Raw genomic sequence first — 27,747 nt, 5'->3', positions numbered from 1 at the left:
ACTTGAAATTGTTTCAGTGGCTGTAGCACATCTTTTGCTAGACACCTTAATTTATTCCATTCTCCAAAATAAATCTGCCAAAAGTACTAAGCCATTTTGTCAACACAAATCATTTTGGCAAATGCTTTAATCCCTCTTCTAAACAAAATGCATTGTAATTTTAAAAATCTAACCCATCGGTGTGAACCCACTGGGTCCCATCTAAAAATACCCCTGAGACTTTAGTAGATCATGTTTAAAGGAGCTGTCATCTCCTATTTGTACGGGATAGTCCCTGTTCTTGTTGCCTGCTTAGGAATAAATTCCTCGAACCTCACCATAGCAGTGGCTCCTACCTATTAGAGAAATGAAAGTTTTAAGGTTACATTTTTTTTTTTGCAGACAGATTAAGAGCGTGGGCTCTGGAGCCAGACTGAGAGGTTAAAATCTCGGTGCCTTTATTTACTAGTTGTATTACCTGGAGTAAGTTTCATAACCAATCAGAACTCAAGTTCCTCACAAGTAAAATGGGTCAGCATTTATAAGGTTGCAGTGAGGATTATACATATTAATAGATGGAAAAATCCTACAACAATGCCTAGTGATAGTAATAGATTTAGTAAACATGTTATTATTCTTAAATTTGTATCTTAGCCTATCCGTATGCAAACTCTATTTTGAATTTCTTATAATACTTGGTTTTAAATATTCCTTTTAAAACTACAACACATCAAGAATTTTTTTAAAATTGGTTTTCGTTATGAAGTGTGACCTGTCATTTCTTTAGAGAAATATTAACTCTTGCTATAAGGTACATAAAACAATGCCATCTAGGGAAAAATAGATTTTTCTTTAATATTTAAAAGTAAAAATTTCTACAATAACAAGAAGAGGAGTGATGCAATTTCAAGGTGTTTCTGGAATAAGCAAAACCCTTGCTTGATTTGCAAGTATTTTAGTTATTCAAAGATAACAAATTCTCATAGGCACAAAGAACAATAATAGTAATTAAATATTATTTATTGATGTAGTTGAAATAATCTGATTCAGCATTCTTTACATACGGTGGCAGGCGCCTGTCATCTCAGCTACTCGGGAGGCTAAGGCATGAGCATCACTTCAACCCAGGAGGCAGAGGTTGCAGTGAGCTGAGATCACACTACCTCGTTCCAGCCTGGGAGATAGAGCAAGGCTCTGTCTCAGAAAAAGAAAAAAATTGCCATGGATTGTACGCATATATATAATGTGTGTGTGTATGTGTATAAACATGTACATATTCTACCATAGGTTTAAACATTTACATAATAAGCCATAAAAGGAAAGATAATATATTCAAAATTACTTGGAAAAATAACTCTAATTAAATACAGCGTTTCTCACTCATTAACTGAGATCCTTGATCAACACTTTGGAGTATGAGTTATTCCACCTTTGCTATCATCACCGTTATTAAACAGTAATAAGAATAAACTTATATGGAACCAGATGCTATCAGGAATAAAACAGGAGGGTGAATATGATGTTGTGCTCACCATAGAAAGGAACCTGAGATCTCTTACTGTAGAAAATAATGTTCGCAAACATTACAGGCAACGGAAGCAAGGGGAACAAGATCGGAAAGTATTCAGTGTGAGTCAGGTGTGGAGCTAGCTATTGTTTAAGCATTGGTTTCATTTTAAAAGCCATTTCTCAGAGTAAATTCCCTTCACCAGTGAGCATATTTCTGACCTCAAAGATCAGGGAACTCCTCCGGCTGTACATTCCCACAGCATCCTGTCCTTGCAACTGTGGTGCATTTATCACACTTGTCATTGCCTGTCCAATGTGGCTTTCTCACTAAATTATCTCCACAAGGCTCAAGACAGTCTTGTCTAGTTCATTTTGCACCCTGAACATAGTGTCTGGAAGAGAATAGAGTTAGAATAAATGTTTATGTAAAATTGAAATTAAATGATTAACTGGTCTCCAAAATCTATATTAGAGCATAGTCAATCATACAATACCTTATGAGAAGATACTCTCCATATAGACCAGCTTCTAGAATAGGGCCTGGTGCATAATAGGCCCTTAAAATACTTGGGGAATGAAGGAATAAATGAATGAACATGAGACATAGAAAAACGTTGTCAATATTAGAAAACGTAATCCAGGCTATGAAGGGAGAAATAATACATGACAGCCTAGATAAAAAGTAACTTTCTTATTTTCTCCATCCTATCAGTATTGCACTTAATTCCTTTTATCTATAAACATGTGGATTGAGGACATATTCTCGGGCATTTATGGTGACTTGGAAACCGTATCACTCTTATGACTGTCCCGTGAGAAATACTTCTTCCCACACACAAGATAACAATAGGGTCAAGAAATTGCATGATTGACTTGTCCTGCAACCTTTGTCTTCCACCACAACAACTGAATTCGGACTTCTCCTTCACATTATTTATGGATGTCTGTTCCTTTTCTAAAACTACAAACTACTGCTTGAGATGCAACTGCCAACAGCCTCAGTCATGGCAATTTTTTGTTTTGTTTTATTCTTTAATTTTTGTATATGCCTGAGTCTGTGACTAGAGCAAGCATGAAACATGTCATGGGAACAAATAACAAATTATCTTTATCATAGTAGTAACAATAATGACTAGTGTCTATTCAATGTTACTATGCATTCTCTTATTTAATCCCTAAGACCTTATTCATTGTATTATTCTTTTACACATGAAGTAACTAAGACTTAACAGAGTAATGAGATTCTCCTAAGGTCCATAACAAACAAACTGCAGATCTGGAAATTAAACACAAAGAAACTGGGTTCAGTCAGGCTCATTGGCTCATACTTGTAATCCCAGCACTTTGGGAGACCAAGGCAGGCAGGTTGCTTGAGCCCAGGAGTTCAAGACCAGCCTGGGCAACATGGCGAAACCCTGTCTCTACAAAAAGCACAAAAGCTAGCCGGGAGTGGTGGCACAGTTTTGTAGTCCTAGCTACTTGGGAGGCTGAGGTGGGATAATTGCTTGACCCCAGGAGGTTGAGGCTGCAGTGAGCCATGATCATGCCACTGCACCCCAGTCTGGGTGACAGAGTCAGACCCTGTCTCAAAAAAACAAAACAAAATGAAACAAACAAAACAGAAGAAAGCACACAGAGAGAGAGAGACTTGCTTCAAAGTCCACTCATAACTAATAGACTATGTATTAGTCTGTCCTCATGCTACTGATAAAGACGTACCTGAGACTGCGTAATTTATAAAAGAAAGAGGTTAAATGGACTCATAGTTCCACATGGCTAGAGAGGCCTCACAATCATGGCAAAAGGTGAATGAGAAGCAAAGTTACATCTTGTATGGCAGCAGGCAGGAAAGAACTTGTGTAGGGGAACTCCCATTTATAAAACCATCAGATCTCATGACACTTATTCACTACCACAAGAACAGTACAGGGGAAAGTGTTCCCATGGTTCAATTATCTCCACCTGGCCCCACCCTTGACATGTGGGAATTATTACAATTTAAGGTGAGATTTGAGTAGGGACACAGCCAAACCATATCAGGCTACATTGCCAGATACAAATGTTAGTTTCCTCTATCTCTCTGCATTTGATTTTCTGTATTTAAGCAGACAATGATGCTAAGTAATAATAATATGCTATGTTATATTGTATATCATGTATAAGATTCAGTACATGCATTTTATATAAAAATATAACTGATGCTTCCTGAGCCCCCCATCCTGACTGGTTCTGAGTTCTTTGTAACTAGGTAAAATCACTAAATATAGGCGTTCACATCATGCTGAAGCTCTCCTGAAAAACTTCTGGTACAGTTGTACCCATGAATTTATTTGAGTACTTGATAATATCTTTCTCCCTTATCTATAACATAAGTGCCATGAGGAAGGCATCTGTTTTCATTTCATTTCTAGCCCTAATGAGAATACAATATTTGGCCCACCGTTGGCACCTGACAAACACTTGGTTGCATGAATGAGTGAATAAGTGAATGGTTGAACCTACAAGATCAACACAAGTGGAATTTTGGATCTTATCCCTGTGTTCCCCTATAAGAGTATTTCTCAGAATTTGAGTGCCTTTGCCCTCCCCGTACCCTTTGCCGTGATGAAGGAAGGGTTGCAATGAGAAATCTTCAGACAATTTTGGCATTAAAGAAGGCATCAACTCTCCCGTTTCACAGTCATGATGGGTCTTCTCATCTCAATTTCTCCCAAACTTGCTTATTGATACAAGGATATAGGTGGTATATAGTGTTCTTTCTGTTTACCTTATAAAATCTGTATAAATTTAGGGGTGCAAGTGCAGTTTTGTTACATGGATATATTGCTGGTGAAGTCGGGGCATCTAGTGTAACCATCACTGGAATAACATATGCAACACCTGTTTTGCAGTTATCCCTCATACTGCTCCTACTCTCCCACTCATCTGAGTCTTCTATGTCTATAATTCCACTCTCTGTGTCCATGTGTATGCATTATTTAGCTCTCACTGATAAATGAGAATATGGAGTGTTTGACTTTCTGTTTCTGAGTTATTTTACTTAAGATAATGGCCTATGGTTCCATCCATGTTGCTGCAAAAGACATCAATTCATTCTTTTTTATGGCTAAAATTATTCCGTGGTGTGTATTTACATTTTCTTTATCCAATCACCTGTTAATGGACACTTAGGTTGATTCTGCATCTTTGCTATTGTGAATTGTGCTGCAATACATGTCTAAGTGCAGGTATCTTTTTTATATACTTATTTCCTTTAGGTAGAAACCCATTGTTTACCTTTTAAAACTAACTTTATTAAAGTAAAATTAACATGCAAAAAGCTGTCAATGTGTAAAGCATACAATTAGATGTTTTGAAATATGTATACATCCATATAACTATCACCAAAATTATGTATTGAATGTACGCATCACCCCAAAATTTCCTCCTGCCCCTTTGTAAACTCTCTTCCCACTACCTCCTACCCCATCCCCAGGCAACCACTGATCTGCTTCCCATCATTACAAATTAGTTTGCATTTTCTTTCACTCAATATAATCATTTTGAGATTCTTCAGTGTTGTATATAATAATAATTCATTCTTTTTATCACTAAACAGTATTCAACTATTTGTGCATTCATCTGTTGATGGACAATTAGTTTGTTTCCAGTTTTAGCTATTACAAATAAAACTTCCATAAATATGTTGGAAATATACTTTCATTTCTTTTGAGTAAATATCTAGGACTTACAGGGCTAGTATAGACTGTAAGTCTGTTTAAGAAATTTCTAAGCTGCTTTCTAATGTGGTTGGACCATTGTTTAAAATCTTAACATTTTAAAATCTTACTATATTTTACTTTACATGGTGTTTTTCCAAGATTGACTGCACCCAACTTCTAGTATTACTTAGTCTATCATACACTAAAGAAAGATAAAAATGTGTTTTATTTAACCATATAATTAAGTAGTTTTAAATTCCCAAACAAAAGTTTGATGGAACAGATTCAAATTATTGTGGAACAGGTGTTTTAATACCTTTGAATTGTCCGATCACCATGATTATCCACTTTACCATCCATGTTGAAGCACCCTTCAACATGAAATGATATAGAAGCACTCTGCATGAATTTGGCAGCAAACAAATATAACACATCTCAGTGAGATCATTTATTTAATTTGGTAAATCAGCAATGTATGAGGATTATCAGATGAATTTAATTGCAGTACATAGAGTAAAATTGAGTAAGAGCTTTAAAGAATCAAAATTATTGGATACATTTAATGACTTGCAATCTAGCTGTTTCACTTCTATGGTCAGGAGGTAGAAAACATACCTCAAGAAGAATTTTAAAGCAAACTCTAAAAACACACTGTGAAGACACATGTAGATGATAAAGCTACTGAAATTCAGAAAGAATCAAATCAGACCTCATCGCCGTCCCCAACTGATAGAAAATATAAAATTAAAAAATGCTCTATCAGCCTAGGCAATATGGTGAGACTCTATCTGCACAAAAAAAAAAAAAAAAATTAAAAAGATATTAAGCAGGGTGTAGTGGTGGCACCTGTGGTCCCAGCTACACGGGAGACTGAGGTGGGAGGATCACTTGGGCTTGGGAGGCTGAGGTGAGCTATGATTGCATCACTGCACTCCACCTGGGTGCCAGAGCAAGACCCTGTATCAAAATCTAAAAAATAAAGAAACGCTAAGGTCAATAGTCTACAATGCTTCTGGCGATGCGTCATCATCTCACTTGCAAAATTGGTTTGCGAACTTGGCAGGAGTCCAGTTCAGGTTGTTCATCTTCATCTTTTTTCTTGTTTTAGGGGGGGGGTCACTGCCAAAAAGTGAGTAACGAAAAGAGTTAACGTCGAAAGAGTTGCATCTTCAAAGCAAGGAAACTACTCTTCAGAGAATAATTTTCTGGAAAATTGAAAAAAAAAATGCCTAAAGATACACAAGATTTTAGTGTTTTTATTCCCTGTGAGAGAAGCTATTGAGAGCAAAACAAAATGAAACAGAGCCTTTGCCTCTTGAGGTGAAAGAAGACAGTTCCTGGAAAGAAGAGGCAGTATAATTCCCAGTAACACCTCCAGTTTGGTCACCGTTTAATGAAGAACACAGAGCCTGTTGACTACAGCCACCAGGTATAAACCGTGTTCATTTTCAGCTTTGTTAGCGCCTTTGGCAAGAGTACATTCATATAACGACATTACCAGATAATGCAATTAAACAAGAAACTAGTGGTGGAAAAAAATAACTGGACAAGGTGAACGCGACTTGTCCACGTGTAAATGATTCTGGGAAATAACATTAACAGCTTCATATTTTTAATAGCAGTGACTTTAATATTTTTAAAGTCTATGATAAATATCACACCTGTAATCGCAGCACTTTGGGAGGCTCAGGTGGGCTGATCGCTTGAACCCAGGAGTTTGAGACCAGCCTGGGCAAAACGGGGAAACCCCGTCTCTACAAAAAATACAGAAGAAATTACTGGGATTTGGTGGGATGTGCCTGTAGTCTCAGCTACTCAGGGGGCTGAGCTGGGAGGCTCACTTGAGCCCATTAGGCCGAGGTTGCGGTGATTCAAGATTGTACCACTGCACTCCAGCCTGGGTGACAAAGTGAGACCCTGTCTCAAAAATAAATAAATAAATAAATAAACTGCATTTATTAACCATACACCTTATTTTATTTTAAAGCATATGGTTAAACTTTAAAATAAAATAAGGTATATGGTTAATAAATCAATTTTGTAAGGACACCCATAATTTGAAAAAGCAAATTACTATACATACATAGCCTTAATTGAAATTTTCATAAAATACATCCTTTGAATAACAGCATCAATTTTGGTAAGTGGCAAATATTAAAGAAATAGAAGTTAATCAATAAGCTTAGAGTTACCAAAAAAGGAAAAGACATGAGTGACGCCTGGAAATGACAGCAAAAACTGTAGAAAATATAAAATGTTTTTAATGCATCATCTTAGTTTTTATGCATAAGCTATACATAAAAGCCCATACAAGATTAAATGTGCAGCAGCATATTTGTTTATATGTGTGTGCGCGCATATATATGCATATGTGCATCCATGCTACACATATATAATTCCAACCTCAGTTTCACCAAACTGTTTGTCCTCATCCATGATGAGCAGCAAACTGTAAAATGAAGTTGTAATCATGGAGATTAGCAGTATGTTTTCACCCTGTTTTTACCTCCCCTTAATATCCTGACATAGCTTTTGGTTTCACTCTACTCTTTGACCTTTGGATTTCTGAACTTTATTTTACCTTTTTTGTTTGTTTGTTTTTTTGGAGGGGTTTTAACCTACTGGGGCCATTGTCATTTACAGGAAGCTACAGGAAGCATGTGTGTCTGCCTCTGTGAGTGGGAGAAGGGGACAAGCTGCCGCGTTAGAACAGAGAGGAGGAGGCAAGGGAATGGGTATTTTGGATGTTGCCTGCATGCTAAGACCAGGGGCAGAATGGATTTAATTACTCAAATATCTGTCTCTAAAATTCTACTTAAAACATTTAACAGCACAAACGTTGTTTCCTCCTAGAAGTACCATTTGACCTGAACTTTTTCTGTGCCTAGTAAAATAGAAAAAGCCTAAATGTAACTTTAGGATTCAAATAGTAAGGATATCCTTCTCTAATGTTTTGATTCTCCCAAAAATGACACATTTTCTACCAAAAGTAGCTTCTTGCTTGGAATGAAAAAAATTTTCTTCACTATGTTTGTGTGTGTTGTGTGTGTGTGTGTGTGTGTGTGTGTTTATTCCACCTTTTTTCCTCTAACAAATATTTTGCAAGTCAAAGAGAGGGATTTTCATTTTAGATGATGATTAACCCATTGTGAGAGAAGGCTTGACGGTTCAAAGACAATTTATCACCGAGGGTTGAGATTGGCATGTGTTACAGATTCTCTAGGCCCCAATTCGCATCCTTGATCTATCTCATCTGTTCCTCTCTTTGCCTTGACTCACCATAAAACAAGTCCTTGATAAATTTGGGGTCAATAAAGGCGACTGCTTAGTTATGTGTCAAGAGAAATTCTTGATTTCCATTCCAGACCGCTTGTGGAGCTGTTGCCCTTCTCTTGCAGTACAACTTTCCAACTTATACAAAAGTGGCTATCAGTCTACGGATTGCTGACTCTACAATATAGCATTAATTTTAAAGTGGAATATCCTATGACACTGCTTTCAACGATCAGTATTATTTGATGTTATCTTTTAGTCTTCCAGTATAAAAAGACAGTAAGAACCTGGCTCTACCTGGAGTTAATAACTAAAAATTCAATATACTCCTGCAAGATATAAATGTGTTAGTCTTTCTGAGAAAGATCAAACTAATTTAAGAACTCCCCTCATATTGAGAACAGTTCACAGAAATTTACAGTTGCTTCTTTCCGTGAGATAGGATCTTCTGCTTCAGTGTATGTGCTGAAAGCCAATTAAAACATTACATACCTTGAGGATATTCATATGAAGCAAAACAAAATGACTGACGGGAAGGTCAAAGTAGACTCAGCAAAGCAAAACCAATGTCCAATAAAGAATAACCTGTAAATCTCCTACAACTCACCAACTTCCTGAAATTTATTATATAAATGTGGATAGTGGTAGTTGGATTCTTTTCCAACTCTTAAGTTTCTGGATAGTCAGTTCCTTTACGTGAGCAAAATTCTTGTGAGACAAACTTTATTCTATATTCCCACTAGGACAATGACTATAGGTATCTTGCTTCCGTAAGGAAGCCAGACTCAGAGCCTGTTGGAATGGCCAGCATGGCAGGGCGAAGAGTGTTCTATCACCAACTGGAGTAGAATAAATTCAGATTCTAGGTAAGAGTTTTTGGTAGCCACAGAAGGGATTGCCATTCTTAAACAAATTAAATGTGTCGACATTCAGTCTTCCTTGAAATAACTGAAAATGTACCTGATCCATGATTGTTTCTTTTTTAATGAAGTCCTCCACATTAGCACACGGACCTTTGGAAAATAACCACCTAGACTTAAGCAATCAGTGCTTTGTTAACGCAGCTGAGAACGGTGGGTGGGCCATTTTTTTTCAGGTGAGAAAAAGCAGGCTGAGAAGTGAACAGCTCCAGTCGCTTCTGTTTGTTTGAGGATCTTATCCCCAGGGCTGTGTTCTCTTGGCTGGGCATACCTGTTGATCACGCTGCTTAACTGTAATTATTCCAGACAGCTTTTTGGCTCACATTGTTGTTTCATAGGCTTCATAAATCATACAAATTATTACCGCAATAGAAAACTATAATTACCCACAAACCCTGACATGCCAAAATGTGTATTAATTAGATAAGGTAATAAATACTTTACTGCACATGGCTATAATCATTACTTCAAAAGTGACATCCGTACATATGCCATCTTGATATTCCGCAGCAAATGATTCAATATAATGTTCAGTTCATAACAGAATTGTTATCTAATTTGATTAATTAGTTAATGCTTTTCCAAGGTGTTTTAAGTATGAAAAATGATGTAGAATTGTTAAGTTTCAAGCTTAATGTCATGATCATATGAGATGCAAACTATAATTTGTAGAGAAATTTCTTATGGGGATAAGCTATTAAAGTGTGTATTTCTTAGTTCTAAATTTGGGTTAACATAGGAAGTTTCAAGAATGATGATCACTTTTAAAATTTTGCTCATCCCATTTCTCCAAGAGTTTAAAATAAGTAATTCTTTATTTCAAAAAATAATGAAACTTTATATTTGGTAGAAATAAGCATAATGTTCCTAGATGTATACTTTCTACGCACTAATCAAGCCTTAAATTTCAATGTAGAAAGAAATTCCAAGAGTAGACTTTAAAGAACATACAAAGTTAGTGTACTCTCATATAAATATTCAGTACACGCTACATTGTTCTTACATCTTGAGAAAGATGTGTAACTTCAGAATTATAAGATAATATGGAGTAGAGCACTATAGCTACATTCAAGACCCTATTATGTCCCCATATATTCAACTAAACCTATTGATTTTCAAATCAGTTTTTTCAACATATGCAGAACTGGATCTCATTTTTGATGCTATAAATGTCATATATAGCAACAGCTCTATTTGTATTTCAACTGATACACCTGAAATAATGTATTCAAGTAAAAGTTTTGTCCTGAAGAATAAGAAAAAACGTTGAATTTCATAGAGATGAGAGATAAGTCAACTAAACTACTACTGGATTAAATATGTTCCAGAAAACATTAACACTGGTGCATTTTATTTAAGTAGAGGTATTCTTAAGGGGCCTCTAATATGAAGAAATGAAATATAAGTGCTTCATATTTTCCTGTTGAGATGATTATCTCCATGAATCATTTAAAAATGAATTCAAAGACAATTGACTCACATGTCCTCACATTACCAATATTGGGAAATGATTAGGGAGTGTCATGAAAAGGAAATCATGCCGAAGATAACACATTAGCTATTCCACTGCAAAGTTCTTTCAAAAATAATGAAAAAGATTCTCTAATGGAGACAGTAGAAATAGAACAACTGTGCAACAATTTTTCTGCAACTAATCTACTTCTCAATGTCTAACATTGTGCCTGGCATATACTAGTCATCCACTAAGTATGGGTTGAATAAATACATGGGATCACATAAAATTTTTCCAGGAGATGAGGAGTTAATTAAATGACATTGTACTTTATCAAGTAATAATAACATTATAACAGATGACTTTGGTGAAATGAGAATAATTCAAAGATGCTGCTAATTCAGAATGAAAAATAGTACCATAAAATATGGAAAGAATGAGGAAGGAAGCATTTAAAGAAGATTTTGCTTTAAACACTCAAAATCTACCTCATATCATGGGGGTTCGTTTGTCCAAAATATTTTAGTACATCACAGAAAAGGCAGAACACTGGTAATAAAAGATTCAAAACCGTGTAAATGTTATATCCCAACATCTTAGCATATTCCATATATGGAATTATCTATAAATATAGAAAGAAAATTTGCAAATCTATAGTTTATTGGGCATTTTGTAAAAGGTGAGGATATAGGAATTTTAGAACATGAGCCCATTCTAAGGCAGCATTTTTGTACTTAGAGTATCTTGTGGTCATTATCATGCTGGCTGTTGTAGAATGGTACAATCCAAAAGAAATCCATTAATTAAAAAACCATTAGTGATAATTCCACCTTCTGTTTCTGTAAATAAGGCAGATTAGGTTATTTACAATAACCTTCCTACTGAAAACTAAAAAGGATACTAGATAATTTTTTAATTTGATTTAATTTTAATTTTAATTTCTGGGATGGAAGTGCAGGTTTGTTACATAAGGAAACGTGTGCCCTGGTGGTTTGCCTCCCCTATCAACCCATCACCCAGGTACTAAGCCCAGCATGCATCAGCTATTCATCCTAATGCTCTCCCTCCCCCTGCACCCCAACAGGCCCCAATGTGTGTTGTTTCCCTCCCTGTGTCCATGTGTTCTCATTGTTCAGCTCCCACTTGTGAGAACATACAGTGTTTGGTTTTCTGTTCCTGTGTTAGTTTGCTGAGGATAATGGCATAAATGTTCTTCAGAAGCATCATAGAGCCATAAGATTAGTTAAGAAATAACCAGGCCAGAATCTTAGAGCAGTAACCAGAGGAGTAAGTGGCATTCTGAGGACTTAGGTTAATTCAGAAAAACTTGAACTTCAGGGCAAGAGAGACAGAGACCAAGTCTCTGCACCTATCCATTATGTACCATCCACTGGGAGGCATCCATCCTACCTTAAGTAGGGCTCTGAAAGAACTGCAACTTCAGGGAAAAACTAAAGGGGCACAGAAGTAAGCCAGCCTCGTCATGCTTGGAGAACTACAAGTTTTCTTGCAGCTGAGTCGAACAGGAGAAAAGGAGGGAGTCATCAGATATTGATTCTATCTAAGATAGACTCATCTTTTCTTGTCACATGTTAAAGTTACGACATTGCAAATCACATCTGGAAATCTCAACATAGAACTGATTTTACACTTTTCAGTACTCCTATTTACTTTTCCAGGAAAAAATAATTGATTCAACCTGTCAATCAACTACTTGTTCCGTAGATAGCCATAAAATGCCTTTTCTGCAAAGTACTATGGGACACAAAAAATTGGAGAGTACCTACTCATCTTCTCACATTGATCTCTCATTTTCCAGCATTTAAACCCAATTGTTTTAGGGTATGACAAGACTTCAAATAACATCTAAATTAAGCAAGATTTCCTAGTTTCATGGGATTAATATTATTTACTAGGAATCACCTGGATTCTCAGGTCCCAATTTCACAATTGCCATATTTTCTGCCCATTAGGTTAGGCATTTGCGGGGATTTATGGAGAATCCAGATATAATAAAATCCATATAACTTAGGCAGCCCAAGAAATAATGACGTATTTATTGTGAAGAAGTAGTTTAGGTACTGGCCAGAATTTGGGTTTACAATGAAATAAAGACCTTTATTACAAGCCCAATATGAGACTCAAGAAACTGTAATAAGTGGAATTTCAAAATCTAAAAGATCAAAGATTTTATATTAATATAAACATAAATTTCATCATTAAATATATATTAGTTGAGCACCTAATTTGCATCAAACACAATGCTTGACAACTCAGTAATAAATAGAGGAGACAAGAAGAAGATTTTTTCCCAAATATAATTGCCTATTCAGAAAAGGTTTATGTGATAGACATCTGTCATTAAGCCTCATAGTTAATTATTGAGACAATTTTATGTTTAAATTAAACAATTATAAATCATGTGCCTATTTTTGTTCAACATTATATCCTCTATACTTACATAATATTTGGTGCTTAGATAATAATCAATGTTTGATGAATGAGTGAATGCATTAAATAATAAAGGAATAAAAAGAAAGCCTCTTTCAGATAATGGCACTCACCTATAAACCTTTAGAAACCCTTATATTCTATTGGAGGATTAATGAAAAAGAATGCTGTAATTACTTAAATTCCATCTGATGATGGCCGATATTGCAGTTCTTTGTGTTTATTATGTTAACTCTAACTGATTATCTGTTTCATAATGCCATACCTGGTAATTGCTGAAATGATTTGTGATTTCTGATTAAGCTTATCTATTTGGAGGGGTTAAAAGAAAAACAGCATGAGACTATGAAAATAAAATAGAGGAAAGACATAGGTTGTCATTCAGTTTTATGTGAGCTGAAAGGTTTATAGTGAGAAACTGTTGGATGCAATTTCAGTAAGCAAGGATTTTGTGGAGAGATTAGATCAGTTACAAATTGCTAAATCTGATGGCTTAGATAAAAGTTTTACCAGAGGCTTTAAAAGAAGTAGAACATGTTTTGGGGAGAAGCAATTGCCTTCTGGAGAATGCACTTATATATATCTATCTATATATATAGCTATCTCTATATATAGATGTATATATATAATTTTCATTATACTTTATTTTATTATAATTTTTATTATACTTTAAGTTCTGGGATACATGTGCAGAATGTGCAGATTTGTTACATAGGTATACTCGGGCCATGGTGGTTTACCGTACTCATCATGCCGTAATCTACATTAGGTATTTCTCCTAATGCTATCCCTCCCCTAGCCCCTACCCCCTGACAGGCCCAGGTGTGTGACACAGGCCCTCCCTCTTTCCATGTGTTCTCATTGTTCAACTCCCACTTATGAATAAGAACATGCGGTGTTCAGATTTCTGTTCCTGTGTCAGTTTGCTGAGAATGATGGTTTCCAGCTTCATACATGTCCCTGCAAAGGACATGAACTCATTCTTTTTTATGGCTGCATAGTATTCCATGGTGTATACGTGCCACATTTTCTTTATCCAGTCTATCATTGACGGGCATTTTGGTTGCCATAGTATATATCTTAACAGCAAATTAAATGTAGAGAGATTGTGCAACAAGATCCGCAATTAGAATAAAATGATTGCATTTTCAGCTAGGACAGACAAATCATCTTTATATGTATATATCCATAAATGCATAGATAGATATAAGTAAATATCCTGTGTGTTCCTTTTTAAAAGGATCTCCCTGCTATGCTAGATCACTAATATACAAAAGCTCTAGCATATAAAAGACCTAACATTTTTGTTTGATTTTGTTTTTCTTCATCTTTTCTGTTCTTGGCTTGGAAATAATCTTGAGGCGATCTCTCACCTCACCCATTAAACCATGTGGGGATGACAGGAAGGAGTACACATCTTTAAATCTCTCTGAACACTTCAAGCATTCAACTGCATTGGGTCCAGTTTGAACATTTTTCAAAATGTTACATGCAGTCACGTTGTGAAAAGACAACCTCTCATTGACTCCTTATTGATTTGTGGGTGTGTATGTCTGTATGTCTGCGTGTATGTGTGTTATCTGATGATTGGAGAAGCAGGAAAAAGATTGCAAGAAAAGGCTCTAAAATCCATTTTTTTTCCTGAAGATTGGCCAAATAAAACGTCATTAAAATTGGGCAGTTGATCCTCAACTCCTAAGAACGCCCAAATCTTCCTAAAATAGTGCACAACTTTACATTGCACTCTTGAGCTTCAGTTTTGGCAGTTAAAATGCATTTATTATCATGAAAAACACCATTAATCTTTACTTTTAGAAAGCTTTTTAAAAACTATATTGTTACAAGAAATGCTTTGAGACTTTTAATCTATTGAACTAAAAAGATCAAAGATAACTAATTCAGACTTTCAGAGAATTTCAACTGTGATTAAAATTCAAGAAAATATATTAAATATATAGTATTAAATGTCAAAGAAGACTTGAGATCATTTTCTGGCTGAAGCCCTTGGGCCAATTCCTAAAGCCCTGTCATGCCATGTTTGATTTTATGATATGTACCTAGCGTAGTATGTAGCTTACACACACTCAAAATCAACATCAACCACATTTGTGCATATTGTCAAATTCAAAGTACTACTGGGAAATGTAGACATTCCTAAAGAAAAAGAATGCAAATTTTGTCTTTAGAAAAACACTAAAGGCGTTTCACTGTATCTTCCAAGTCTTCTGAGTCAAGGACAAACAAGGTTAAGTGACATATTCATATCACTGAGTACAGGATTTAATTGCAGTGGTAATACTGATAGTAATGATATTAAAACCAAGTACATTTTTCCCAAGGATTTTTTCTTTTCTTTCTTATTCTTCAGTTTTTAAAGTTATTAAAAGGTAAAACTAAGGCGCAGAAAACCAAAACTTTAAGTCCAGATGGTCTGTTTCATTTTGGAATGAGTTATCCAATCCTTAGGCATAATTTTTCTCAGGTGAAAAATCTCTTCTTAGGCTAAGATATGATGTCACTACCTCAGTTTGAATTTTTCACAGAATTAAATTAGAAATGGAAGGAACTAATTTATTTAAGTCATCAGCTAGTTCTGTAGACCACTGGTATTAGCTATGTCAAAATAGCAAAATATGCTATTTTGATTCACAACATGCCTGTTTAAATACGCTATTTTGATTCACAACATGCCTGTTTTACAGGAGTGGCTGAATATATCAGAGATGTCCAATGAGCTCTTTGGTGGAAAGGGATGTGGCAGTCACCCAAACAGGAATCAGAGTGACTTCAATGCTTCAATTTCCACTTTCTTTCAACATATGATGCATTCCCACTCCTGCTGCACTGGGACTATTGGCCACAACAAATAAGCATGAGAAGCCAGAGCTCAGATTGCCAAGGAAAAGTTGAGACAAATAAAGTTCATTGAGATAGAGTGTGTCTATAGTTACAGCAACAAGGCCTGGACTTGGGAGGGAGTCAGGGAACCCAGGTAAATACAAGCAAACCAGAGTCAAACCAGGCCATTCAGTTACATCATACCAATGAGCTGCCAGAGCATATAAGACAATTTCTGGCTTAGCCACGAAGCTTCTTATATGCTTCCTGCTGAGACCGGAACCAATTGCAAGAATTGTTCTGCAATTGAGAGCAGGCAATCCTCATTGCAGAGGTGTTAAAGGGTGAATCTAGTTTGAGTAAATGATGTGGGTTTATATCCAGGTGAGAGAATGACAATGTGTCACTCCTCTTGTGTGTTTTACAAAGGATGATCGGAAACAAGCTGGTCTCACAAGTTAAGTCTGCGGGGCTAAAGGACTGTCTTAGAAAATACTTTGTAGCATGGCTATTTCTCCCGTTACACTCCAAGGGTGTTCCAGGACAGCTCCACACTGGTCTGTACCTATGCTCTGTGTATCTTCTCAAAAGAGAAATCAGCGAAGAGAATCCCCACTTGCAGATGACGTTTCTGCTCCCCGTGTTGGTGGTGAGCCTTCCTTAGAACCGGGAGGCTGAGCTGAGTTATTCCCAGTGCCCAGTCACTTTGCCAGTTACACTGTCTCAGTCTCTCACCATTTCCAATCTAGGTAGTTGCAAATAGAAAAAGTTGAACTTTTGCAAAATCAGCAGGAGAGAGTCCCACCTAAGGGTGAGGCAAATTGAAATTAAGATTGTGAAATAGATGCCTTGGGCATCCATCAGAAATGTTTTTAAAGAGAAAGTGTGAATAAGGAAGACTTGAGGCTAGAGGACGCTTCAATTGTGTCAGACTCCTTTGGCAAGAGCTGTTACATGTTCCAAAAATCAGGTCATGGGAGTTGGCAGTGGTTTCTCATATAGAATAAAGTTTGGGAGACATAGTGCCCTCAGAAACAGGAAGAATACTTGTAGACATGATAAGAACTAATAATTTGATCTGGGTTTGATAAATTACCTTTCATCAGAGACTTCGAATATCCATCACAATAATGATTATTCTTTTACTCATTCTTGGGAAGTAAAGGCAGACCCAATATTATTATATATAATAATGACATTATTGTTATACAGCAATATTATATATTAATAATATATAAGATTATAATACCTATTATATAATATTGCATATTGTTAATAATGTTTCTAAGGAGAAATAAATCAAGTTCAATGTGATTTAGTGATTTACTCACACTTACACAATGAATCAAGGGCTAACCAGTCTCAATCATAGTTTTGTGCTGTGGCTAAAGAGAAAGAATCTCAATGCTGGAAAGAAAAAGTCCCCCAGAGTTAAAAAGATGTTCATTTTTCTCATCTCTGCAGTTTTAATCTATGCATCCACTTATCTTTAATATGGCTTTTTAAAATTTTCGTTATACATAGTTGAAACTATCTTGAAAATATCTCTTTAAAACTCTGCTTATAATCAATAATCTGGGAAACAGTGATAGAGTTAGAAAATCATCAATGAATATGCTAAAACCAGTAGTTCGAAGTTTAGTGAAGAAGAGGATATTTGCTTAGTCTCAGAGCATCTCCTCACAGTCTCTGCTCATAGTCTCTAGTATCCCCTCACAAATACATACAAAGAGGAAACTGGAGACTCTTTAATTGAGAAACCGAGTGGACAGGACATTTATCAAGCAACTACAACTAAAGTCATCAGCAATAGCAAACCAAATTCAAGTGCCTCCTGAAATAACATACCGAGAAGGACACCACATCGCATTTGTGGTATTCCTGTCCTCTTCCCAGAAACTGCATAATTTGAATCATATCATGAAGAAACATCAGACAAACTCAAATCGAAGTGTCTTATACAAAAATAATTGACCAATCTCCAAAAATGCCAAGGCCCAGAAAGACAAAGGCTGAGAAACTGCTCAAGACTACGTGAGTCTAATGTCTCATGAAACTCAATGCAATGTGTGATTCTGGACTGGATCTTATTAAAACTATTTTTGGCCAGGCGTGGTGGGTCGTGCCTGTAATCTTAGCACTTTGGGAGGCCAAGATGGGTTGAATGCTTGAGCCCAGGAGTTCCAGACCATCCTGGGAAACATGGTGAAACCTCATGTCTCCAAAAACTGCAAAAATCAGCTAGGTGTGCTGGCATGTGCCTGTAGTTCCAGCTACTTGGAAGACTGCGGTGGGAGGATGGCTTGAGCCCAGGAGTTTGAGGCTGCAGTGAGCCTCAGCGTGCCATGGCTGACTGGATGTCACTCCATCCTGGGTGACAGAATGAGACTCTGTCTCAAAAAAAAAAAAAGAAAGAAAAAAGAAAGAAAAGAATATTATTAAGACAATTACAGAATTTGAATATTGACTGTGGATTAGACAATGTGTTATATATACCATTAGTAACATTAAATTTTCTAATTTCTGTAATGGTTATATTGGAGAGTGCCCTTATTTTTAATAATACACACTGAAATATTTAGGGATAAAAAGTCATCAACACACTTTCATCTAAACTCTTAGAAGGATTCTGAGAAATAAAAAGATCAGTAGAGAGAGGATTCTACGACAAGGAAGCAAACTATAAATAATTGGTCAATCAATTTATTTATTTGTTGAATATCTAAAGTCTAGGATATCTTCATAAGAAAGACCTGAGACATTCAACAAATTATTACCAATTCCCCAATTAGGTGTCAAAAACCGCACTAGAACAGAGGACATATTGGTGAGAAAAACACATAGAGTTACTCTTAGAGGCGTAACCATCTTTATCTGTTTTCCAAAGCATTTCCTTAATATGAACTTCTCCATTTAAACTAAAATATAAAGTGGGATGGAGACCAGAGCCCTTTTTCCTGAGGTCAATACCCTTATTTCTCAAATTCTAAAAGTAACTGAATGAATGGAACAAGTCTTTAGGGCCTGTTCACCTCGTAGTCCAGGCTCTCTCTGTCAAGCAGCAGTTCATGTTTTATATTTTCTCCCCTTGCTAAGAGGGATTAGTTTGATTGTAAAAGTTTGTAAGTGTTATTTGGCCATGGTTCCTATCACATCCTCGATCTTGAAGCTATGTTGTACTCAAGTGGAGGAAAGGATCCCATCAATTTATGTGCCTCTTCCTCCACTAGCTCAACTCTCTACATAATCAGAAGTAATTTAGAGCAGTGGGGATTCAAGGATAAAAAAAAATTAAATCATTTCTTACCACAAATAAAAGATGCCACATAAGCATTATTCTGTGTAAAGTTCACACTCTGGACTTGTCATAAATGGTCTTTATTCAAAGCCCCAATTTTGAAACTGTTTCCTAGGATCAATGATCATTTGTTATAAGATGACAAGATAGAAAATTTTAAATAATTGGTCACAAGTAAGTAAACACATGAACCTGATATTGTTATTTTTAAATTATCTGTTCATTGTTGGGTAACTTTTTAAACCAATTTATGGACGTATACAGGTGTAAATATTTAGATTATTACTTTGCTGTTATGAATCACTTTAAATTTGTTATTAAATAACAAAATAAAGCAGATAGCTATTATTTCACTGAATTCTACATATTTATGTAGGTGCCATGGTTTACCAAATGTCAGTAAAATAAAAAATGAATTTAGTGTAATGAGAGGCCATGACTTTTTAACTTTCTCATACAACACACTCAAAAAACAAGGCTTGTAAATGTAGACAATTTAGGTAGAGTATCATTCTGGCCACACTTGTAACGTTTATGCATGCCTCTGTCCGAAGAGTTACAATAATTAGAGCCCAAAATAAGATGCATAATAATTACTATTATTATTCAACAAGTATTTATTGTCTTGAAAGTGCCATGAACTTTTTTAAATTCAGGAGATATAGCAAAATATATGTGGTAAGTCACTCTTGTGGAACTTAGAATTCAGTGAAATAATAGCTATCTGGTTTTTTTTGTTATTTAACAACAAATTTAAAGTGATTCATAACAGCAAAGTAATAATCTAAATATTGATCAAGTTTAAAATTATAATATTCATAAAAATTCTAGGAAGTACGAGATATAGCTGTTTTATTTTACAGATGTGTAAATTGAGTACAAAGATGTCGACTAACTTATGCAAGGTCATATAACAAGAAAGTAGCAGAATTGGGCCAGGCATGGTGGCTCACACCTGTAATCCCAGCACTTTGGGAGGCCAAGGCAGGTGGATCACAAGGTCAGGAGTTCGAGACCAGCCTGGCCAACATAGTGAAATCCCATCTCTACTAAAAATACAAAAGTTAGCCGGGCTTGCTGGCATGAGCCTGTAGTCCCAGCTACTCCAGAGGCTGAGGCAGGAGAATCGCTTGAACCTGGCAGGCAGTTTCAGTGAGCCGAGACCATGCCATTGTACTCCAGCCTGTGTGACAGTGCGAGACTCTATCTCAAAAAAAAAAAGGTAGCAGAATCAGAATGTGCAACAAGCCAGTCAGGTCCAAATCTCATTATTTGAAATTAATGTACACTGCACAATGTTACCTCTTATAATCATCATCTTCTTCTTTTTCTTTATCATCATAATCACTGTCATTTATTAAAAGCTGGATTCCAGACACTATGCTCACCACTTCATGTACCTTATATCTTTAGTTCTTACAAGAAATTTATGATGCAAGTTTACAAAAGCTGAAACTGTATCACCGAAACCTTAATAATGGGTCCAGGAACACACAGCTTGTCAATGGTAGGACTGAGATTGAAATCTTTGTCTGTTTTTTACATGATCTTAAACAAAACACCATACTTCATGTCTAAAACACCAAAAGCAATGGCAACAAAAGCCAAAATTGACAAATGCGATCTAATTAAACTAAAGAGCTTCTGCATAGCAAAAGAAACTACCATCAGAGTGAACAGGCAACCTACAGAATGGGAGAAAATTTTTGAAATCTACTCGTCTGACACAGGGCTAATGTCCAGAATCTACAAAGAACTCAAACAAATATAGAAACTCAAACTCAAACTCAAGAAAAAATAAACAACCTCATCAAAATGTGGGTGAAGGATATGAACAGACATTTCTCAAAAGAAGACATTTATGCAGCCAACAGACACATGAAAAAATGTTCATCATCACTGGCCACCAGAGAAATGCAAATCAAAACCACAAGGAGATACCATCTCACACCCGTTAGAATGGCGATCATTAAAAAGTCAGGAAACAAAAGGTGCTGGAAAGGATGTGGAGAAATAGGAACACTTACACTGTTGGTGGGACTGTAAACTAGTTCAACCATTGGGGAAGACAGTGTGGCAATTCTTCAAGGATCTAGAACTAGAGATGCCATTTAACCCAACCATCCCATTACTGGATATATGCCCAAAGGATTATAAATCATGCTGCTATAAAGACACATGCAAACGTATGTTTATTGTGGCATTATTCACAATAGCAAAGACTTGGAACCAACCCAAATGTCTATCAATGATAGACTGGATTAAGAAAATGTGGCACATATACACCATGGAATACTATGCAGCCGTAAAAAAGGATGAGTTCATGTCCTTTGTAGGGACATGGATGAAGCTGGAAACCATTATTCTCAGCAAACTATCGCAAGGACAAAAAAGCAAACACTGCATGTTCTCACTCATAGGTGGGAATTGAACAGTGAGAACACTTGGACACAGAGCAGGGAACATCACACACCAGGGCCTGTTGTGGGGTGAGGGGCAGGGAGAGGGAGAGCATTAGGAGATATACCTAATGTAAATGATGAGAGTTAATGGGTGCAGCACACACCAACATGGCACATGTGTACATATGTAACAAACCTGCACTTTGTGCACATGTACCCTAGAACTTAAAGTATAATTTAAAAAAACACCATAAACAATGGTAAAAGAGAACACCTGTAGTATGAATAAAGCATGTGACACCGTGCCTTGCATATACTAGGTACTCAATAAACAGTTGTTTCATGAATGGATGAAAACAATGTTTTGGAATTCCAGTGCCTACTCTTTGATGATTCTAACTCATGCACTAGCCTTCCTCTTCTTTTGTTGACTTTTGAAGACATTCACTAGATATGCCGTATAATATAGCACTCCTTACTGTAATTTCTCATTCTTTAATTGTTTAATGGTAATGTTACCGAACTAGTATGATTTCAGGTTACTTAAGAGTCGTGATTGTCTTACATCTATTTTTATTTCATGAATGTATATTATGGCATTACAGTTTATGCAGAGTTTATTCTAAATTGGACAAATGCTTGTGAACTGATGGAACTGTAGATTCTGGATCATAATAAATTCTTAATTTTTTGAATTCTTGAATCGCTCCTAAAAGGTGAAAGCAGAGACATTGTCTTGCTAATGTGGAATCATCAACTGGCCTCTAAGAAGAAACACTGAGCTACCAACAGCATTTTATTTATCTTGACTCATCACTGAGTCAAGTAATCAATCTTACTTGATACCTGTTTCAGATTCTCATCACAGATAGTTTCTCTCTCTCTCTCTCTCTCTCTCTCTCCTCTCTCATTCTCTCTTTCCCTTTCCTCCCTCCTTCATACTTCTAAGTTTTGCTTTTTGTTCTTTCTATTTTTTAATGGACTGGAAAGACCTCCAGTTGTGATAATCACAGATACGTTATATAAAGGCAAATGCCTTTAATCCTAATTTCAGAAAGAACTTGGTCCAGATATGGATTCCAAAGAAGGAATGTAATATTCCAGGAAACAAATCGGAGAAAGTGGAATAAAACTAAGAGACAAATATAACAGTTTTGCAACAATTTAAAGTTATATTCACTATTAGTCAGAAAAAGAGGTGGAGGAGAAAAATATTCTACGAAGACACCATATTTATCAAGCTGGAGAAAGAATACGTCCCTTTCTTGTCTAATGCTCATCTCTCAGGCTCTCACCTAATCCAGGAGATCCATCATTTGGCTTTCTATTTCCAAAACATTACACAGACATCAAAACATTTCAGAATGCTAAGCAGTATGTGAGTGGCTCTAGGGAGTTAAACAAAAGATAAGGAACAACATTTTTGACAATTGGGCTGTCGAGTTCTCTAATTCCACAGGTAAGAGAGGTTAGAAGTAGAAAGAGCTGAATTTTTCCTTCGTAGAAATGTTATTTAGAAAAAGACAGGAAAATGTAACCACTTAGCTGGCATTGGACATAAAATGTGTATTAGCGTTAAGAAATCAAATTGTTTGACTCTGCAGTGCTGTGGTATTTTGGACTAGATTGCAATACTATAAATGCTTAATGTAATCATTGTAATAGCTAAATAGTATTTTAAAGTTATGTCTAATCTTTACAATACAATATGAGGTAGGTATAGTATCAGTCGTACTTTACAGATAAGAAATCTTAGGCACAGGGAGGTAAAGTGATTTTCCCAAAGTTCCAACTAGTAAGTGGGAGAATTGAAACCGGAATCCTTCAAGCTTAATGCATAAGCCTCCCAAAACACATACAGGCCAACTGCATGAATAATAATCATCCATCATATGCCATAATTATTGCTGATAGGAGGGCTCAGGGGCTTTTGTCATTAATTCTTATCAGTTTATGGCAGTTTTAGTCTAAGTTAGATTGTAACCAGTTTAATTTCATCTACTTTAATACAAAAGAGAAGATATTAGAGTTTCACTTAAGTTAAGCCTTCTCTCTTTGCCTCCAGCTGCCTTGTAATTCAGCATGCAAGAATCACTGAGAAATTCTAGACTATCATCCTACCTTCAAGGGTAGCACAGAGCTGGCAATTCAGTAAATGATGAAAGCAACTAGGGAAATTTTCTAGAGAGATCAGGGCCTTCGGCAGGTTTTATTTTAGGAGTGAAATAACAAAGGTGCATATAAGAAAGTTGAATAATATCCAGATGCCAAAACCTCACTGGGTTCTTGAAGAATAAGTATCTCTTAAGCATATTGCCAGACGTTAATATAACTATATTACTTTCTAGAAATAAGAACTCAGTAGATCACACATATTTATTCATCTGTACAATAAACACTTCACCTACTTTTTGGGAGAAGCTAAAGCTACAATTATACACAGGTCTAAGGTCCTCCCAAGAGAGGTCCATGGTCTTGTTGAGGATGGAGGGGAGGAGTTACTTTGCGGGGAGGAAGACGCAGGAAAATAAACAGTAACAATACAATTAAATTAAGGCTATAAGAGATAAATTTTGGGATATTATGGGATTAGAAGAGGAAGCTCTTAATTATACCAAGGGCCAGGAATGGCAGAGTAACATTGGAAGAAACTTCATACAGGTATACGTCCTGTGTAAACACGTAAAAGACGCGTAGAAGGAATTCACCAGATGAATAAAAGTAAGAAGCTGGGAGGTGGCTTGTAGTTGCTCAACAAATGAATTGAAAATTCAATTCACATTGTATTGTATGTGTTAAGTTAATATCTACAGAATGCTTACTTTTGATAGTATTTGTTGAACACTACTGGTAATGTTAGTTGGATTAATATTTATTGACTGTTTATTGTTTCTGCCTGGAATGTGCCACTTTTCATCATGTCAGCTTTTGCAATTGGCCTTCTCAAAGTAAACAAGACTAACCGCCTTCAGAAAAAAAGAATGTTGTAAGTACTTGCTTATAATTGGAATCTATATCCATTGAAATTCCCATCATGATAAACGTAGGTTATATGACTCATACATTATTGGTTAATGGTTGTGTAATAAATCTTATCTATAATATACAACATTATAAAGGGCTTATAAGATTTAACTTACAATGTCAAATCTGTACAGTCTGTCTCATTAATTGTCTGTATCTCACCACATGTATGAGACATAGACCAAGGAGATCGACTGCAACTGGACAACACAAAATGTTAACTCTCAGAAGATACCCAGTCTAAATAAGTACAGGAAGGATAGAAAAATAAAGTATGGTCACAAATTGACTTAATTTGCAAATAATAATCATCATGTTTTTCAACCCCTGCCCTCTTGAACCTTCTACTCTAATGAGAGGCATGAGAAGAAAGACAGTCAGGTGATGAAATAAACAATAGTATTATTTAGTATTAAGAAAACAGTAAGTTTCATAGAAGAAAATATAGATAGAAGAGTAATAGTGAGTAGGAGTAGCAGAATAGGAAGAGCGGATACAGTTCTTAAATATAACGGGGCCAGGATAAGTCTCATGGAGACTTGAGGTGCAAAGGGTTTATCTCTGGGGACAGACATCTGGAGTAAGAGTGGTCTCAGCAGTGGCAGGAATTAGTATCGTTTTCTGTCTAATTGAGTGAACTGAGGCAGCACACATTCATTTCAGCAATCACAATCATATTGACTCTGACAATACGTAGTAGTACTATGTATTATGGTTACATAATCATGACAGTGTTCCCAATGATCAGATGATCAAATTAGCAATTAAATCATGCAACCAGTTATGCTTATCCTTTCTAGTTAGCTGGGTTTTTTTTCTTTTTTCTTTTTTTTCTTTTTTTTTTTGAGATGAAGTCTCCCTTTTGTCCCCCAGGCTGGAGTGCAATGGTGCAATCTCAGCTCACTGCAACCTCTGCCTCCTGGGTTCAAGCGAGTCTCCTGCCTCAGCTCCCCGAGTAGCTGGGATTACAGGTGCCTGTCACCATGCACAGCTAATTTTTGCTTTTTTTTTTTTGTTTTTTGGTTTTTGGGGTTTTTTAAATAGAGACAGGGTTTTACCATGTTGGACCAGCCTGGTCTAGAACTCCTGACCTCAGGTGATCCACCTGCCTCAGCCTCCCAGTATGCTGGGATTACAAGCATGAGCCACCACACTCGGCCTCTAGTTAGCTGCCTTGATGTTGATTTGCTTTTTTTTATTTTTTTGTACTTTGATGTGTCCTAAAAGCACCCTCAGTGTTATCAGTTAGGCTTTACGGAGTATGACTCAGAGGTATTATCTATGCAAGGAACAGGGAAATGACAGATGGAGACTATTATCTGATTCAAAGAATCCACTACCGTAAGTGACATAGCGTAAATGAGCTGACTGGTACCTGTAAATTGGCTTGAAAGATAATGTTCTCTGTTATATTCTTTATAGGTTATTCCAGTTTTTTTTTTTCTTCTCCTTCCCAAATTTATATTTCTCTTCTGCAAGGCACTGATTCTTCTATTTAAGAGTAGATACAGTAAAACAATAAAAAATGGGTCAGCATTGAAATGTCTAAATAAATCTGGGGAAGGGAGTTATAGAAGAGTTTCATAAGTGAACTTGATGCACATTGTCCAGCACAAGGTGGGTATCCAAGGAAGGTGAGTTTGCTGAAGTTAGCGACGTGTTAGAGTAGAAACCATGATGCAGATGATGGTAACATTAGCCACGTCTGGAATAACTTTCTACATAGATGGGATTGGACAAGTCCCACAGAGTTCCAGAGACTAGGAAAACCCCTCAGATAAATGGCCCATCTGCTTACTGATGTCTGAGATTATATAGGAAGAGTTTCATTTCTTAGCCCAAAGCATTTGATTCCTGTTAAAATGCAACTCTCTTGGTTATGGCAATACTTTAAGTTGTTGCTCTACCCACGGGGGTGGGGGGTAGGGGCGGTGGGGAAGATTATCAGAGGCTTTCTTTAAAGCAGATTTTGACAAGGAGAGGGATGTAGCCACTGGCCCCTGGTGGAAAGCAGTGGACCAGTATAACCTTAATTGATAGAGGCCTACGAGGGGTGGGAAAGGAAATAGAATGGATAAGAAGAATGCAAAATGCAACGGAAAGCATGTGAAAAGATCTTACTTTCTCCTCTGGTTCTGAGAATAGATATTGCGGGCTGAGACTGTCCTTTCCTTAGCAATTTGTATCCTTTGTTTAAGGTGTAGCAGAATTCGGTGCATGTATATCTCTGCCAATGTGTAACTTGGGTGGAAATAGACAGTCTTCTAACGTCATAAGATGATTAACTGTGACATACCTTTGCCAGTTTGGGGTGTGGTGTATGGAAATTACCATAACCCACACCACCTTTTTTGCTGACTTACAGTATTTCTCTTTTAAACCTAGCTGTGCAAATCTAGTAATTTACTTGGAAAATATAAGCATAAATTTTTCAGTCGAGCACATTATATGCAGAACGTATTATATTCACCAGTTTTTTGTTTTTTGTTTTTTGTTTTTACCATTTTCTGGAATAGAACCACTAATTTACTCAAAATGAAGCAGATCATTAACATGATATTCACTTAACTATTGAAGATTGTTCTTACTTAACCTATACAGATCGTTAATGCAAAAGACGTCAGAGACACTTCCCAAAAGAAGACATACAAGCGGCCAATGAACATTAAAAAAAAAAAAAAAAGCTCAACATCACTGATCATCAGAGAAATGCAAATCAACACCACAATGAGACATCATGTCACATTAGTCAGAATGGCTATTGCTAAAAAGTAAAAAAATAACAGATACTGGCAAGGCTGTGGAGAAAAGGGGACACTTACACACTCTTATACACTGTTAGTAGAAATGTCAATTAGCTCAGCCCACTGTGAAAAGCAGTTTGGAGATTTCTCAAAGA

The 27,747-nt window shown here is 36.2% G+C and overlaps 1 long non-coding RNA gene across 1 annotated transcript; it reads right to left on the bottom strand.

The window, feature by feature from the left end:
* Positions 1-6,223: 6,223 nt before the first annotated feature.
* On the bottom strand, positions 6,224-27,060 carry LOC112631166. The gene is made up of 3 exons (XR_003121081.1): positions 26,970-27,060; positions 17,456-17,531; positions 6,224-6,308 (listed from the first exon to the last, which is right to left on the bottom strand). It is a non-coding gene; the product is annotated as an uncharacterized LOC112631166 (long non-coding RNA).
* Between the last annotated feature and the right edge of the window lie 687 nt (positions 27,061-27,747).

This window comes from Theropithecus gelada, chromosome 9 (assembly GCF_003255815.1).
Source record: "Theropithecus gelada isolate Dixy chromosome 9, Tgel_1.0, whole genome shotgun sequence".
Taxonomy (NCBI): domain Eukaryota; kingdom Metazoa; phylum Chordata; class Mammalia; order Primates; family Cercopithecidae; genus Theropithecus; species Theropithecus gelada.
The sequence above is the reverse complement of the archived record's forward strand: the minus strand, read 5'-3'. Positions and strand labels throughout refer to the sequence as shown.